Below are 13,308 nucleotides of genomic sequence, written 5' to 3'. Positions count from 1 at the left end.
CTCTTTTGCTGGTGGAATGACAGAAGGTGTGTGGGCGTGAAGGCGGCCGGTCAGCGCCGTCCACTAGTCCGGATCCTCAAAAGGTAGGGCCTGTGGCCCGGCGCCTATTTCAGGTTATCGCTTCTCGGCCTTTTGGCTAAGATCAAGTGTAGTATCTGTTCTTATCAGTTTAATATCTGATACGTCCTCTACCCGAGGACCATATATTAAATGGATTTTTAGGCCTGGGAGTCGGAAGAGGGGCTTGCTCAGTCCACTCCACGCATCGACCAGGTATTGCATTGCCTCCTGGCACGGTGCACCCTCATAAACGGTCAAACGAAAGAGTAATTGACGAATGCTGGTGACTGGCCCCTGCTGGAAAGCTGTTGGGATTAGGGGTACGGCGCCTTAGACCTTTGCCTAGCCTAGGCCCGGGGTTTCCTCGGTCCTTTTGCGCTAGGGAGTCCCGCTTTTCCCGCTTTTTCATTTTCCCTCCATTTTACTTAAAAAAAAAAAAAAAAAAAAAAAAAAGGCGAAAGACTTAATTTTCCCCCACCCTGTGTTTCTCCAGGCAAAGGCTGTGCTGCCTCGTCACCCACCCGACGACCCAAGGGCGCTTTTGCTGCAGGTTTTCGTCGCTCTACCTCGAGCCCTCTTCCTTGAGCGGCCGGTGGCCTACGGAGGCCTGGGCGACCGGCGAGCAGGGCTGGAGTTTCTCTTCATTCACGTACAAATCTTTCGCCTTTTACTAAAGATTTCCGTGGAGAGGAACGTTGACAAGTTCAACTTATTTTTTGAAGGCTTTGTCTTTGCAAAGCTGCTCTTTTGCTGGTGGAATGACAGAAGGTGTGTGGGCGTGAAGGCGGCCGGTCAGCGCCGTCCACTAGTCCGGATCCTCAAAAGGTAGGGCCCGTGGCCCGGCGCCTATTTCAGGTTATCGCTTCTCGGCCTTTTGGCTAAGATCAAGTGTAGTATCTGTTCTTATCAGTTTAATATCTGATACGTCCTCTACCCGAGGACCATATATTAAATGGATTTTTAGGCCTGGGAGTCGGAAGAGGGGCTTGCTCAGTCCACTCCACGCATCGACCAGGTATTGCATTGCCTCCTGGCACGGTGCACCCTCATAAACGGTCAAACGAAAGAGTAATTGACGAATGCTGGTGACTGGCCCCTGCTGGAAAGCTGTTGGGATTAGGGGTACGGCGCCTTAGACCTTTGCCTAGCCTAGGCCCGGGGTTTCCTCGGTCCTTTTGCGCTAGGGAGTCCCGCTTTTCCCGCTTTTTCATTTTCCCTCCATTTTACTTAAAAAAAAAAAAAAAAAAAAAAAAAAGGCGAAAGACTTAATTTTCCCCCACCCTGTGTTTCTCCAGGCAAAGGCTGTGCTGCCTCGTCACCCACCCGACGACCCAAGGGCGCTTTTGCTGCAGGTTTTCGTCGCTCTACCTCGAGCCCTCTTCCTTGAGCGGCCGGTGGCCTACGGAGGCCTGGGCGACCGGCGAGCAGGGCTGGAGTTTCTCTTCATTCACGTACAAATCTTTCGCCTTTTACTAAAGATTTCCGTGGAGAGGAACGTTGACAAGTTCAACTTATTTTTTGAAGGCTTTGTCTTTGCAAAGCTGCTCTTTTGCTGGTGGAATGACAGAAGGTGTGTGGGCGTGAAGGCGGCCGGTCAGCGCCGTCCACTAGTCCGGATCCTCAAAAGGTAGGGCCCGTGGCCCGGCGCCTATTTCAGGTTATCGCTTCTCGGCCTTTTGGCTAAGATCAAGTGTAGTATCTGTTCTTATCAGTTTAATATCTGATACGTCCTCTACCCGAGGACCATATATTAAATGGATTTTTAGGCCTGGGAGTCGGAAGAGGGGCTTGCTCAGTCCACTCCACGCATCGACCAGGTATTGCATTGCCTCCTGGCACGGTGCACCCTCATAAACGGTCAAACGAAAGAGTAATTGACGAATGCTGGTGACTGGCCCCTGCTGGAAAGCTGTTGGGATTAGGGGTACGGCGCCTTAGACCTTTGCCTAGCCTAGGCCCGGGGTTTCCTCGGTCCTTTTGCGCTAGGGAGTCCCGCTTTTCCCGCTTTTTCATTTTCCCTCCATTTTACTTAAAAAAAAAAAAAAAAAAAAAAAAAAGGCGAAAGACTTAATTTTCCCCCACCCTGTGTTTCTCCAGGCAAAGGCTGTGCTGCCTCGTCACCCACCCGACGACCCAAGGGCGCTTTTGCTGCAGGTTTTCGTCGCTCTACCTCGAGCCCTCTTCCTTGAGCGGCCGGTGGCCTACGGAGGCCTGGGCGACCGGCGAGCAGGGCTGGAGTTTCTCTTCATTCACGTACAAATCTTTCGCCTTTTACTAAAGATTTCCGTGGAGAGGAACGTTGACAAGTTCAACTTATTTTTTGAAGGCTTTGTCTTTGCAAAGCTGCTCTTTTGCTGGTGGAATGACAGAAGGTGTGTGGGCGTGAAGGCGGCCGGTCAGCGCCGTCCACTAGTCCGGATCCTCAAAAGGTAGGGCCCGTGGCCCGGCGCCTATTTCAGGTTATCGCTTCTCGGCCTTTTGGCTAAGATCAAGTGTAGTATCTGTTCTTATCAGTTTAATATCTGATACGTCCTCTACCCGAGGACCATATATTAAATGGATTTTTAGGCCTGGGAGTCGGAAGAGGGGCTTGCTCAGTCCACTCCACGCATCGACCAGGTATTGCATTGCCTCCTGTCACGGTGCACCCTCATAAACGGTCAAACGAAAGAGTAATTGACGAATGCTGGTGACTGGCCCCTGCTGGAAAGCTGTTGGGATTAGGGGTACGGCGCCTTAGACCTTTGCCTAGCCTAGGCCCGGGGTTTCCTCGGTCCTTTTGCGCTAGGGAGTCCCGCTTTTCCCGCTTTTTCATTTTCCCTCCATTTTACTTAAAAAAAAAAAAAAAAAAAAAAAAAAGGCGAAAGACTTAATTTTCCCCCACCCTGTGTTTCTCCAGGCAAAGGCTGTGCTGCCTCGTCACCCACCCGACGACCCAAGGGCGCTTTTGCTGCAGGTTTTCGTCGCTCTACCTCGAGCCCTCTTCCTTGAGCGGCCGGTGGCCTACGGAGGCCTGGGCGACCGGCGAGCAGGGCTGGAGTTTCTCTTCATTCACGTACAAATCTTTCGCCTTTTACTAAAGATTTCCGTGGAGAGGAACGTTGACAAGTTCAACTTATTTTTTGAAGGCTTTGTCTTTGCAAAGCTGCTCTTTTGCTGGTGGAATGACAGAAGGTGTGTGGGCGTGAAGGCGGCCGGTCAGCGCCGTCCACTAGTCCGGATCCTCAAAAGGTAGGGCCCGTGGCCCGGCGCCTATTTCAGGTTATCGCTTCTCGGCCTTTTGGCTAAGATCAAGTGTAGTATCTGTTCTTATCAGTTTAATATCTGATACGTCCTCTACCCGAGGACCATATATTAAATGGATTTTTAGGCCTGGGAGTCGGAAGAGGGGCTTGCTCAGTCCACTCCACGCATCGACCAGGTATTGCATTGCCTCCTGGCACGGTGCACCCTCATAAACGGTCAAACGAAAGAGTAATTGACGAATGCTGGTGACTGGCCCCTGCTGGAAAGCTGTTGGGATTAGGGGTACGGCGCCTTAGACCTTTGCCTAGCCTAGGCCCGGGGTTTCCTCGGTCCTTTTGCGCTAGGGAGTCCCGCTTTTCCCGCTTTTTCATTTTCCCTCCATTTTACTTAAAAAAAAAAAAAAAAAAAAAAAAAAGGCGAAAGACTTAATTTTCCCCCACCCTGTGTTTCTCCAGGCAAAGGCTGTGCTGCCTCGTCACCCACCCGACGACCCAAGGGCGCTTTTGCTGCAGGTTTTCGTCGCTCTACCTCGAGCCCTCTTCCTTGAGCGGCCGGTGGCCTACGGAGGCCTGGGCGACCGGCGAGCAGGGCTGGAGTTTCTCTTCATTCACGTACAAATCTTTCGCCTTTTACTAAAGATTTCCGTGGAGAGGAACGTTGACAAGTTCAACTTATTTTTTGAAGGCTTTGTCTTTGCAAAGCTGCTCTTTTGCTGGTGGAATGACAGAAGGTGTGTGGGCGTGAAGGCGGCCGGTCAGCGCCGTCCACTAGTCCGGATCCTCAAAAGGTAGGGCCCGTGGCCCGGCGCCTATTTCAGGTTATCGCTTCTCGGCCTTTTGGCTAAGATCAAGTGTAGTATCTGTTCTTATCAGTTTAATATCTGATACGTCCTCTACCCGAGGACCATATATTAAATGGATTTTTAGGCCTGGGAGTCGGAAGAGGGGCTTGCTCAGTCCACTCCACGCATCGACCAGGTATTGCATTGCCTCCTGGCACGGTGCACCCTCATAAACGGTCAAACGAAAGAGTAATTGACGAATGCTGGTGACTGGCCCCTGCTGGAAAGCTGTTGGGATTAGGGGTACGGCGCCTTAGACCTTTGCCTAGCCTAGGCCCGGGGTTTCCTCGGTCCTTTTGCGCTAGGGAGTCCCGCTTTTCCCGCTTTTTCATTTTCCCTCCATTTTACTTAAAAAAAAAAAAAAAAAAAAAAAAAAGGCGAAAGACTTAATTTTCCCCCACCCTGTGTTTCTCCAGGCAAAGGCTGTGCTGCCTCGTCACCCACCCGACGACCCAAGGGCGCTTTTGCTGCAGGTTTTCGTCGCTCTACCTCGAGCCCTCTTCCTTGAGCGGCCGGTGGCCTACGGAGGCCTGGGCGACCGGCGAGCAGGGCTGGAGTTTCTCTTCATTCACGTACAAATCTTTCGCCTTTTACTAAAGATTTCCGTGGAGAGGAACGTTGACAAGTTCAACTTATTTTTTGAAGGCTTTGTCTTTGCAAAGCTGCTCTTTTGCTGGTGGAATGACAGAAGGTGTGTGGGCGTGAAGGCGGCCGGTCAGCGCCGTCCACTAGTCCGGATCCTCAAAAGGTAGGGCCCGTGGCCCGGCGCCTATTTCAGGTTATCGCTTCTCGGCCTTTTGGCTAAGATCAAGTGTAGTATCTGTTCTTATCAGTTTAATATCTGATACGTCCTCTACCCGAGGACCATATATTAAATGGATTTTTAGGCCTGGGAGTCGGAAGAGGGGCTTGCTCAGTCCACTCCACGCATCGACCAGGTATTGCATTGCCTCCTGGCACGGTGCACCCTCATAAACGGTCAAACGAAAGAGTAATTGACGAATGCTGGTGACTGGCCCCTGCTGGAAAGCTGTTGGGATTAGGGGTACGGCGCCTTAGACCTTTGCCTAGCCTAGGCCCGGGGTTTCCTCGGTCCTTTTGCGCTAGGGAGTCCCGCTTTTCCCGCTTTTTCATTTTCCCTCCATTTTACTTAAAAAAAAAAAAAAAAAAAAAAAAAAAGGCGAAAGACTTAATTTTCCCCCACCCTGTGTTTCTCCAGGCAAAGGCTGTGCTGCCTCGTCACCCACCCGACGACCCAAGGGCGCTTTTGCTGCAGGTTTTCGTCGCTCTACCTCGAGCCCTCTTCCTTGAGCGGCCGGTGGCCTACGGAGGCCTGGGCGACCGGCGAGCAGGGCTGGAGTTTCTCTTCATTCACGTACAAATCTTTCGCCTTTTACTAAAGATTTCCGTGGAGAGGAACGTTGACAAGTTCAACTTATTTTTTGAAGGCTTTGTCTTTGCAAAGCTGCTCTTTTGCTGGTGGAATGACAGAAGGTGTGTGGGCGTGAAGGCGGCCGGTCAGCGCCGTCCACTAGTCCGGATCCTCAAAAGGTAGGGCCCGTGGCCCGGCGCCTATTTCAGGTTATCGCTTCTCGGCCTTTTGGCTAAGATCAAGTGTAGTATCTGTTCTTATCAGTTTAATATCTGATACGTCCTCTACCCGAGGACCATATATTAAATGGATTTTTAGGCCTGGGAGTCGGAAGAGGGGCTTGCTCAGTCCACTCCACGCATCGACCAGGTATTGCATTGCCTCCTGGCACGGTGCACCCTCATAAACGGTCAAACGAAAGAGTAATTGACGAATGCTGGTGACTGGCCCCTGCTGGAAAGCTGTTGGGATTAGGGGTACGGCGCCTTAGACCTTTGCCTAGCCTAGGCCCGGGGTTTCCTCGGTCCTTTTGCGCTAGGGAGTCCCGCTTTTCCCGCTTTTTCATTTTCCCTCCATTTTACTTAAAAAAAAAAAAAAAAAAAAAAAAAAGGCGAAAGACTTAATTTTCCCCCACCCTGTGTTTCTCCAGGCAAAGGCTGTGCTGCCTCGTCACCCACCCGACGACCCAAGGGCGCTTTTGCTGCAGGTTTTCGTCGCTCTACCTCGAGCCCTCTTCCTTGAGCGGCCGGTGGCCTACGGAGGCCTGGGCGACCGGCGAGCAGGGCTGGAGTTTCTCTTCATTCACGTACAAATATTTCGCCTTTTACTAAAGATTTCCGTGGAGAGGAACGTTGACAAGTTCAACTTATTTTTTGAAGGCTTTGTCTTTGCAAAGCTGCTCTTTTGCTGGTGGAATGACAGAAGGTGTGTGGGCGTGAAGGCGGCCGGTCAGCGCCGTCCACTAGTCCGGATCCTCAAAAGGTAGGGCCCGTGGCCCGGCGCCTATTTCAGGTTATCGCTTCTCGGCCTTTTGGCTAAGATCAAGTGTAGTATCTGTTCTTATCAGTTTAATATCTGATACGTCCTCTACCCGAGGACCATATATTAAATGGATTTTTAGGCCTGGGAGTCGGAAGAGGGGCTTGCTCAGTCCACTCCACGCATCGACCAGGTATTGCATTGCCTCCTGTCACGGTGCACCCTCATAAACGGTCAAACGAAAGAGTAATTGACGAATGCTGGTGACTGGCCCCTGCTGGAAAGCTGTTGGGATTAGGGGTACGGCGCCTTAGACCTTTGCCTAGCCTAGGCCCGGGGTTTCCTCGGTCCTTTTGCGCTAGGGAGTCCCGCTTTTCCCGCTTTTTCATTTTCCCTCCATTTTACTTAAAAAAAAAAAAAAAAAAAAAAAAAAGGCGAAAGACTTAATTTTCCCCCACCCTGTGTTTCTCCAGGCAAAGGCTGTGCTGCCTCGTCACCCACCCGACGACCCAAGGGCGCTTTTGCTGCAGGTTTTCGTCGCTCTACCTCGAGCCCTCTTCCTTGAGCGGCCGGTGGCCTACGGAGGCCTGGGCGACCGGCGAGCAGGGCTGGAGTTTCTCTTCATTCACGTACAAATCTTTCGCCTTTTACTAAAGATTTCCGTGGAGAGGAACGTTGACAAGTTCAACTTATTTTTTGAAGGCTTTGTCTTTGCAAAGCTGCTCTTTTGCTGGTGGAATGACAGAAGGTGTGTGGGCGTGAAGGCGGCCGGTCAGCGCCGTCCACTAGTCCGGATCCTCAAAAGGTAGGGCCAGTGGCCCGGCGCCTATTTCAGGTTATCGCTTCTCGGCCTTTTGGCTAAGATCAAGTGTAGTATCTGTTCTTATCAGTTTAATATCTGATACGTCCTCTATCCGAGGACCATATATTAAATGGATTTTTAGGCCTGGGAGTCGGAAGAGGGGCTTGCTCCGTCCACTCCACGCATCGACCAGGTATTGCATTGCCTCCTGTCACGGTGCACCCTCATAAACGGTCAAACGAAAGAGTAATTGACGAATGCTGGTGACTGGCCCCTGCTGGAAAGCTGTTGGGATTAGGGGTACGGCGCCTTAGACCTTTGCCTAGCCTAGGCCTGGGGTTTCCTCGGTCCTTTTGCGCTAGGGAGTCCCGCTTTTCCCGCTTTTTCATTTTCCCTCCATTTTACTTAAAAAAAAAAAAAAAAAAAAAAAAAAGGCGAAAGACTTAATTTTCCCCCACCCTGTGTTTCTCCAGGCAAAGGCTGTGCTGCCTCGTCACCCACCCGACGACCCAAGGGCGCTTTTGCTGCAGGTTTTCGTCGCTCTACCTCGAGCCCTCTTCCTTGAGCGGCCGGTGGCCTACGGAGGCCTGGGCGACCGGCGAGCAGGGCTGGAGTTTCTCTTCATTCACGTACAAATCTTTCGCCTTTTACTAAAGATTTCCGTGGAGAGGAACGTTGACAAGTTCAACTTATTTTTTGAAGGCTTTGTCTTTGCAAAGCTGCTCTTTTGCTGGTGGAATGACAGAAGGTGTGTGGGCGTGAAGGCGGCCGGTCAGCGCCGTCCACTAGTCCGGATCCTCAAAAGGTAGGGCCCGTGGCCCGGCGCCTATTTCAGGTTATCGCTTCTCGGCCTTTTGGCTAAGATCAAGTGTAGTATCTGTTCTTATCAGTTTAATATCTGATACGTCCTCTACCCGAGGACCATATATTAAATGGATTTTTAGGCCTGGGAGTCGGAAGAGGGGCTTGCTCAGTCCACTCCACGCATCGACCAGGTATTGCATTGCCTCCTGGCACGGTGCACCCTCATAAACGGTCAAACGAAAGAGTAATTGACGAATGCTGGTGACTGGCCCCTGCTGGAAAGCTGTTGGGATTAGGGGTACGGCGCCTTAGACCTTTGCCTAGCCTAGGCCCGGGGTTTCCTCGGTCCTTTTGCGCTAGGGAGTCCCGCTTTTCCCGCTTTTTCATTTTCCCTCCATTTTACTTAAAAAAAAAAAAAAAAAAAAAAAAAAGGCGAAAGACTTAATTTTCCCCCACCCTGTGTTTCTCCAGGCAAAGGCTGTGCTGCCTCGTCACCCACCCGACGACCCAAGGGCGCTTTTGCTGCAGGTTTTCGTCGCTCTACCTCGAGCCCTCTTCCTTGAGCGGCCGGTGGCCTACGGAGGCCTGGGCGACCGGCGAGCAGGGCTGGAGTTTCTCTTCATTCACGTACAAATCTTTCGCCTTTTACTAAAGATTTCCGTGGAGAGGAACGTTGACAAGTTCAACTTATTTTTTGAAGGCTTTGTCTTTGCAAAGCTGCTCTTTTGCTGGTGGAATGACAGAAGGTGTGTGGGCGTGAAGGCGGCCGGTCAGCGCCGTCCACTAGTCCGGATCCTCAAAAGGTAGGGCCCGTGGCCCGGCGCCTATTTCAGGTTATCGCTTCTCGGCCTTTTGGCTAAGATCAAGTGTAGTATCTGTTCTTATCAGTTTAATATCTGATACGTCCTCTACCCGAGGACCATATATTAAATGGATTTTTAGGCCTGGGAGTCGGAAGAGGGGCTTGCTCAGTCCACTCCACGCATCGACCAGGTATTGCATTGCCTCCTGTCACGGTGCACCCTCATAAACGGTCAAACGAAAGAGTAATTGACGAATGCTGGTGACTGGCCCCTGCTGGAAAGCTGTTGGGATTAGGGGTACGGCGCCTTAGACCTTTGCCTAGCCTAGGCCCGGGGTTTCCTCGGTCCTTTTGCGCTAGGGAGTCCCGCTTTTCCCGCTTTTTCATTTTCCCTCCATTTTACTTAAAAAAAAAAAAAAAAAAAAAAAAAAGGCGAAAGACTTAATTTTCCCCCACCCTGTGTTTCTCCAGGCAAAGGCTGTGCTGCCTCGTCACCCACCCGACGACCCAAGGGCGCTTTTGCTGCAGGTTTTCGTCGCTCTACCTCGAGCCCTCTTCCTTGAGCGGCCGGTGGCCTACGGAGGCCTGGGCGACCGGCGAGCAGGGCTGGAGTTTCTCTTCATTCACGTACAAATCTTTCGCCTTTTACTAAAGATTTCCGTGGAGAGGAACGTTGACAAGTTCAACTTATTTTTTGAAGGCTTTGTCTTTGCAAAGCTGCTCTTTTGCTGGTGGAATGACAGAAGGTGTGTGGGCGTGAAGGCGGCCGGTCAGCGCCGTCCACTAGTCCGGATCCTCAAAAGGTAGGGCCAGTGGCCCGGCGCCTATTTCAGGTTATCGCTTCTCGGCCTTTTGGCTAAGATCAAGTGTAGTATCTGTTCTTATCAGTTTAATATCTGATACGTCCTCTACCCGAGGACCATATATTAAATGGATTTTTAGGCCTGGGAGTCGGAAGAGGGGCTTGCTCCGTCCACTCCACGCATCGACCAGGTATTGCATTGCCTCCTGTCACGGTGCACCCTCATAAACGGTCAAACGAAAGAGTAATTGACGAATGCTGGTGACTGGCCCCTGCTGGAAAGCTGTTGGGATTAGGGGTACGGCGCCTTAGACCTTTGCCTAGCCTAGGCCTGGGGTTTCCTCGGTCCTTTTGCGCTAGGGAGTCCCGCTTTTCCCGCTTTTTCATTTTCCCTCCATTTTACTTAAAAAAAAAAAAAAAAAAAAAAAAAAGGCGAAAGACTTAATTTTCCCCCACCCTGTGTTTCTCCAGGCAAAGGCTGTGCTGCCTCGTCACCCACCCGACGACCCAAGGGCGCTTTTGCTGCAGGTTTTCGTCGCTCTACCTCGAGCCCTCTTCCTTGAGCGGCCGGTGGCCTACGGAGGCCTGGGCGACCGGCGAGCAGGGCTGGAGTTTCTCTTCATTCACGTACAAATCTTTCGCCTTTTACTAAAGATTTCCGTGGAGAGGAACGTTGACAAGTTCAACTTATTTTTTGAAGGCTTTGTCTTTGCAAAGCTGCTCTTTTGCTGGTGGAATGACAGAAGGTGTGTGGGCGTGAAGGCGGCCGGTCAGCGCCGTCCACTAGTCCGGATCCTCAAAAGGTAGGGCCAGTGGCCCGGCGCCTATTTCAGGTTATCGCTTCTCGGCCTTTTGGCTAAGATCAAGTGTAGTATCTGTTCTTATCAGTTTAATATCTGATACGTTCTCTACCCGAGGACCATATATTAAATGGATTTTTAGGCCTGGGAGTCGGAAGAGGGGCTTGCTCAGTCCACTCCACGCATCGACCAGGTATTGCATTGCCTCCTGGCACGGTGCACCCTCATAAACGGTCAAACGAAAGAGTAATTGACGAATGCTGGTGACTGGCCCCTGCTGGAAAGCTGTTGGGATTAGGGGTACGGCGCCTTAGACCTTTGCCTAGCCTAGGCCCGGGGTTTCCTCGGTCCTTTTGCGCTAGGGAGTCCCGCTTTTCCCGCTTTTTCATTTTCCCTCCATTTTACTTAAAAAAAAAAAAAAAAAAAAAAAAAAGGCGAAAGACTTAATTTTCCCCCACCCTGTGTTTCTCCAGGCAAAGGCTGTGCTGCCTCGTCACCCACCCGACGACCCAAGGGCGCTTTTGCTGCAGGTTTTCGTCGCTCTACCTCGAGCCCTCTTCCTTGAGCGGCCGGTGGCCTACGGAGGCCTGGGCGACCGGCGAGCAGGGCTGGAGTTTCTCTTCATTCACGTACAAATCTTTCGCCTTTTACTAAAGATTTCCGTGGAGAGGAACGTTGACAAGTTCAACTTATTTTTTGAAGGCTTTGTCTTTGCAAAGCTGCTCTTTTGCTGGTGGAATGACAGAAGGTGTGTGGGCGTGAAGGCGGCCGGTCAGCGCCGTCCACTAGTCCGGATCCTCAAAAGGTAGGGCCAGTGGCCCGGCGCCTATTTCAGGTTATCGCTTCTCGGCCTTTTGGCTAAGATCAAGTGTAGTATCTGTTCTTATCAGTTTAATATCTGATACGTCCTCTACCCGAGGACCATATATTAAATGGATTTTTAGGCCTGGGAGTCGGAAGAGGGGCTTGCTCCGTCCACTCCACGCATCGACCAGGTATTGCATTGCCTCCTGTCACGGTGCACCCTCATAAACGGTCAAACGAAAGAGTAATTGACGAATGCTGGTGACTGGCCCCTGCTGGAAAGCTGTTGGGATTAGGGGTACGGCGCCTTAGACCTTTGCCTAGCCTAGGCCTGGGGTTTCCTCGGTCCTTTTGCGCTAGGGAGTCCCGCTTTTCCCGCTTTTTCATTTTCCCTCCATTTTACTTAAAAAAAAAAAAAAAAAAAAAAAAAAGGCGAAAGACTTAATTTTCCCCCACCCTGTGTTTCTCCAGGCAAAGGCTGTGCTGCCTCGTCACCCACCCGACGACCCAAGGGCGCTTTTGCTGCAGGTTTTCGTCGCTCTACCTCGAGCCCTCTTCCTTGAGCGGCCGGTGGCCTACGGAGGCCTGGGCGACCGGCGAGCAGGGCTGGAGTTTCTCTTCATTCACGTACAAATCTTTCGCCTTTTACTAAAGATTTCCGTGGAGAGGAACGTTGACAAGTTCAACTTATTTTTTGAAGGCTTTGTCTTTGCAAAGCTGCTCTTTTGCTGGTGGAATGACAGAAGGTGTGTGGGCGTGAAGGCGGCCGGTCAGCGCCGTCCACTAGTCCGGATCCTCAAAAGGTAGGGCCCGTGGCCCGGCGCCTATTTCAGGTTATCGCTTCTCGGCCTTTTGGCTAAGATCAAGTGTAGTATCTGTTCTTATCAGTTTAATATCTGATACGTCCTCTACCCGAGGACCATATATTAAATGGATTTTTAGGCCTGGGAGTCGGAAGAGGGGCTTGCTCAGTCCACTCCACGCATCGACCAGGTATTGCATTGCCTCCTGGCACGGTGCACCCTCATAAACGGTCAAACGAAAGAGTAATTGACGAATGCTGGTGACTGGCCCCTGCTGGAAAGCTGTTGGGATTAGGGGTACGGCGCCTTAGACCTTTGCCTAGCCTAGGCCCGGGGTTTCCTCGGTCCTTTTGCGCTAGGGAGTCCCGCTTTTCCCGCTTTTTCATTTTCCCTCCATTTTACTTAAAAAAAAAAAAAAAAAAAAAAAAAAGGCGAAAGACTTAATTTTCCCCCACCCTGTGTTTCTCCAGGCAAAGGCTGTGCTGCCTCGTCACCCACCCGACGACCCAAGGGCGCTTTTGCTGCAGGTTTTCGTCGCTCTACCTCGAGCCCTCTTCCTTGAGCGGCCGGTGGCCTACGGAGGCCTGGGCGACCGGCGAGCAGGGCTGGAGTTTCTCTTCATTCACGTACAAATCTTTCGCCTTTTACTAAAGATTTCCGTGGAGAGGAACGTTGACAAGTTCAACTTATTTTTTGAAGGCTTTGTCTTTGCAAAGCTGCTCTTTTGCTGGTGGAATGACAGAAGGTGTGTGGGCGTGAAGGCGGCCGGTCAGCGCCGTCCACTAGTCCGGATCCTCAAAAGGTAGGGCCCGTGGCCTGGCGCCTATTTCAGGTTATCGCTTCTCGGCCTTTTGGCTAAGATCAAGTGTAGTATCTGTTCTTATCAGTTTAATATCTGATACGTCCTCTACCCGAGGACCATATATTAAATGGATTTTTAGGCCTGGGAGTCGGAAGAGGGGCTTGCTCAGTCCACTCCACGCATCGACCAGGTATTGCATTGCCTCCTGGCACGGTGCACCCTCATAAACGGTCAAACGAAAGAGTAATTGACGAATGCTGGTGACTGGCCCCTGCTGGAAAGCTGTTGGGATTAGGGGTACGGCGCCTTAGACCTTTGCCTAGCCTAGGCCCGGGGTTTCCTCGGTCCTTTTGCGCTAGGGAGTCCCGCTTTTCCCGCTTTTTCATTTTCCC

At 51.5% G+C, this 13,308-nt stretch overlaps 33 non-coding genes across 33 annotated transcripts; all 33 read left to right on the top strand.

Annotated features, from left to right (window-relative positions):
• The first annotated feature begins 116 nt into the window (after window positions 1-116).
• Window positions 117-307, top strand: LOC134307825 (U2 spliceosomal RNA). Its single transcript, XR_010010187.1, has one exon. It is a non-coding gene; the product is annotated as a U2 spliceosomal RNA (small nuclear RNA).
• Window positions 308-686: 379 nt separating this feature from the next.
• LOC134307810 (U5 spliceosomal RNA) lies at window positions 687-801 on the top strand. Its single transcript, XR_010010174.1, has one exon. It is a non-coding gene; the product is annotated as a U5 spliceosomal RNA (small nuclear RNA).
• A 117-nt stretch (window positions 802-918) lies between these two features.
• On the top strand, window positions 919-1,109 carry LOC134307824 (U2 spliceosomal RNA). The gene has a single exon (XR_010010186.1). It is a non-coding gene; the product is annotated as a U2 spliceosomal RNA (small nuclear RNA).
• A 379-nt stretch (window positions 1,110-1,488) lies between these two features.
• On the top strand, window positions 1,489-1,603 carry LOC134307809 (U5 spliceosomal RNA). The gene has a single exon (XR_010010173.1). It is a non-coding gene; the product is annotated as a U5 spliceosomal RNA (small nuclear RNA).
• Window positions 1,604-1,720: 117 nt separating this feature from the next.
• Window positions 1,721-1,911, top strand: LOC134307823 (U2 spliceosomal RNA). The gene has a single exon (XR_010010185.1). It is a non-coding gene; the product is annotated as a U2 spliceosomal RNA (small nuclear RNA).
• A 379-nt stretch (window positions 1,912-2,290) lies between these two features.
• On the top strand, window positions 2,291-2,405 carry LOC134307808 (U5 spliceosomal RNA). Its single transcript, XR_010010172.1, has one exon. It is a non-coding gene; the product is annotated as a U5 spliceosomal RNA (small nuclear RNA).
• A 117-nt stretch (window positions 2,406-2,522) lies between these two features.
• On the top strand, window positions 2,523-2,713 carry LOC134307843 (U2 spliceosomal RNA). The gene has a single exon (XR_010010204.1). It is a non-coding gene; the product is annotated as a U2 spliceosomal RNA (small nuclear RNA).
• A 379-nt stretch (window positions 2,714-3,092) lies between these two features.
• Window positions 3,093-3,207, top strand: LOC134307806 (U5 spliceosomal RNA). Its single transcript, XR_010010170.1, has one exon. It is a non-coding gene; the product is annotated as a U5 spliceosomal RNA (small nuclear RNA).
• Window positions 3,208-3,324: 117 nt separating this feature from the next.
• Window positions 3,325-3,515, top strand: LOC134307820 (U2 spliceosomal RNA). Its single transcript, XR_010010183.1, has one exon. It is a non-coding gene; the product is annotated as a U2 spliceosomal RNA (small nuclear RNA).
• Window positions 3,516-3,894: 379 nt separating this feature from the next.
• LOC134307805 (U5 spliceosomal RNA) lies at window positions 3,895-4,009 on the top strand. The gene has a single exon (XR_010010169.1). It is a non-coding gene; the product is annotated as a U5 spliceosomal RNA (small nuclear RNA).
• A 117-nt stretch (window positions 4,010-4,126) lies between these two features.
• On the top strand, window positions 4,127-4,317 carry LOC134307819 (U2 spliceosomal RNA). Its single transcript, XR_010010182.1, has one exon. It is a non-coding gene; the product is annotated as a U2 spliceosomal RNA (small nuclear RNA).
• Window positions 4,318-4,696: 379 nt separating this feature from the next.
• On the top strand, window positions 4,697-4,811 carry LOC134307804 (U5 spliceosomal RNA). The gene has a single exon (XR_010010168.1). It is a non-coding gene; the product is annotated as a U5 spliceosomal RNA (small nuclear RNA).
• Window positions 4,812-4,928: 117 nt separating this feature from the next.
• Window positions 4,929-5,119, top strand: LOC134307818 (U2 spliceosomal RNA). Its single transcript, XR_010010181.1, has one exon. It is a non-coding gene; the product is annotated as a U2 spliceosomal RNA (small nuclear RNA).
• Window positions 5,120-5,499: 380 nt separating this feature from the next.
• LOC134307803 (U5 spliceosomal RNA) lies at window positions 5,500-5,614 on the top strand. Its single transcript, XR_010010167.1, has one exon. It is a non-coding gene; the product is annotated as a U5 spliceosomal RNA (small nuclear RNA).
• Window positions 5,615-5,731: 117 nt separating this feature from the next.
• On the top strand, window positions 5,732-5,922 carry LOC134307817 (U2 spliceosomal RNA). Its single transcript, XR_010010180.1, has one exon. It is a non-coding gene; the product is annotated as a U2 spliceosomal RNA (small nuclear RNA).
• Window positions 5,923-6,301: 379 nt separating this feature from the next.
• LOC134307812 (U5 spliceosomal RNA) lies at window positions 6,302-6,416 on the top strand. Its single transcript, XR_010010175.1, has one exon. It is a non-coding gene; the product is annotated as a U5 spliceosomal RNA (small nuclear RNA).
• Window positions 6,417-6,533: 117 nt separating this feature from the next.
• On the top strand, window positions 6,534-6,724 carry LOC134307842 (U2 spliceosomal RNA). The gene has a single exon (XR_010010203.1). It is a non-coding gene; the product is annotated as a U2 spliceosomal RNA (small nuclear RNA).
• Window positions 6,725-7,103: 379 nt separating this feature from the next.
• LOC134307802 (U5 spliceosomal RNA) lies at window positions 7,104-7,218 on the top strand. Its single transcript, XR_010010166.1, has one exon. It is a non-coding gene; the product is annotated as a U5 spliceosomal RNA (small nuclear RNA).
• Window positions 7,219-7,335: 117 nt separating this feature from the next.
• Window positions 7,336-7,526, top strand: LOC134307834 (U2 spliceosomal RNA). The gene has a single exon (XR_010010195.1). It is a non-coding gene; the product is annotated as a U2 spliceosomal RNA (small nuclear RNA).
• A 379-nt stretch (window positions 7,527-7,905) lies between these two features.
• Window positions 7,906-8,020, top strand: LOC134307801 (U5 spliceosomal RNA). The gene has a single exon (XR_010010165.1). It is a non-coding gene; the product is annotated as a U5 spliceosomal RNA (small nuclear RNA).
• A 117-nt stretch (window positions 8,021-8,137) lies between these two features.
• LOC134307816 (U2 spliceosomal RNA) lies at window positions 8,138-8,328 on the top strand. The gene has a single exon (XR_010010179.1). It is a non-coding gene; the product is annotated as a U2 spliceosomal RNA (small nuclear RNA).
• Window positions 8,329-8,707: 379 nt separating this feature from the next.
• LOC134307800 (U5 spliceosomal RNA) lies at window positions 8,708-8,822 on the top strand. The gene has a single exon (XR_010010164.1). It is a non-coding gene; the product is annotated as a U5 spliceosomal RNA (small nuclear RNA).
• A 117-nt stretch (window positions 8,823-8,939) lies between these two features.
• Window positions 8,940-9,130, top strand: LOC134307841 (U2 spliceosomal RNA). The gene has a single exon (XR_010010202.1). It is a non-coding gene; the product is annotated as a U2 spliceosomal RNA (small nuclear RNA).
• A 379-nt stretch (window positions 9,131-9,509) lies between these two features.
• LOC134307799 (U5 spliceosomal RNA) lies at window positions 9,510-9,624 on the top strand. Its single transcript, XR_010010163.1, has one exon. It is a non-coding gene; the product is annotated as a U5 spliceosomal RNA (small nuclear RNA).
• Window positions 9,625-9,741: 117 nt separating this feature from the next.
• Window positions 9,742-9,932, top strand: LOC134307835 (U2 spliceosomal RNA). Its single transcript, XR_010010196.1, has one exon. It is a non-coding gene; the product is annotated as a U2 spliceosomal RNA (small nuclear RNA).
• Window positions 9,933-10,311: 379 nt separating this feature from the next.
• Window positions 10,312-10,426, top strand: LOC134307798 (U5 spliceosomal RNA). Its single transcript, XR_010010162.1, has one exon. It is a non-coding gene; the product is annotated as a U5 spliceosomal RNA (small nuclear RNA).
• Window positions 10,427-10,543: 117 nt separating this feature from the next.
• Window positions 10,544-10,734, top strand: LOC134307836 (U2 spliceosomal RNA). The gene has a single exon (XR_010010197.1). It is a non-coding gene; the product is annotated as a U2 spliceosomal RNA (small nuclear RNA).
• A 379-nt stretch (window positions 10,735-11,113) lies between these two features.
• LOC134307797 (U5 spliceosomal RNA) lies at window positions 11,114-11,228 on the top strand. Its single transcript, XR_010010161.1, has one exon. It is a non-coding gene; the product is annotated as a U5 spliceosomal RNA (small nuclear RNA).
• Window positions 11,229-11,345: 117 nt separating this feature from the next.
• Window positions 11,346-11,536, top strand: LOC134307833 (U2 spliceosomal RNA). The gene has a single exon (XR_010010194.1). It is a non-coding gene; the product is annotated as a U2 spliceosomal RNA (small nuclear RNA).
• Window positions 11,537-11,915: 379 nt separating this feature from the next.
• On the top strand, window positions 11,916-12,030 carry LOC134307795 (U5 spliceosomal RNA). The gene has a single exon (XR_010010159.1). It is a non-coding gene; the product is annotated as a U5 spliceosomal RNA (small nuclear RNA).
• Window positions 12,031-12,147: 117 nt separating this feature from the next.
• On the top strand, window positions 12,148-12,338 carry LOC134307815 (U2 spliceosomal RNA). Its single transcript, XR_010010178.1, has one exon. It is a non-coding gene; the product is annotated as a U2 spliceosomal RNA (small nuclear RNA).
• Window positions 12,339-12,717: 379 nt separating this feature from the next.
• Window positions 12,718-12,832, top strand: LOC134307794 (U5 spliceosomal RNA). The gene has a single exon (XR_010010158.1). It is a non-coding gene; the product is annotated as a U5 spliceosomal RNA (small nuclear RNA).
• A 117-nt stretch (window positions 12,833-12,949) lies between these two features.
• LOC134307814 (U2 spliceosomal RNA) lies at window positions 12,950-13,140 on the top strand. The gene has a single exon (XR_010010177.1). It is a non-coding gene; the product is annotated as a U2 spliceosomal RNA (small nuclear RNA).
• The last annotated feature ends 168 nt before the right edge of the window (window positions 13,141-13,308 follow it).

Source organism: Trichomycterus rosablanca, unplaced genomic scaffold (genome assembly GCF_030014385.1).
Source record: "Trichomycterus rosablanca isolate fTriRos1 unplaced genomic scaffold, fTriRos1.hap1 scaffold_349, whole genome shotgun sequence".
Classification (NCBI taxonomy): domain Eukaryota; kingdom Metazoa; phylum Chordata; class Actinopteri; order Siluriformes; family Trichomycteridae; genus Trichomycterus; species Trichomycterus rosablanca.
Note: the sequence above shows the minus strand (reverse complement) of the source record. Positions and strands in the feature narration are given on the sequence as shown.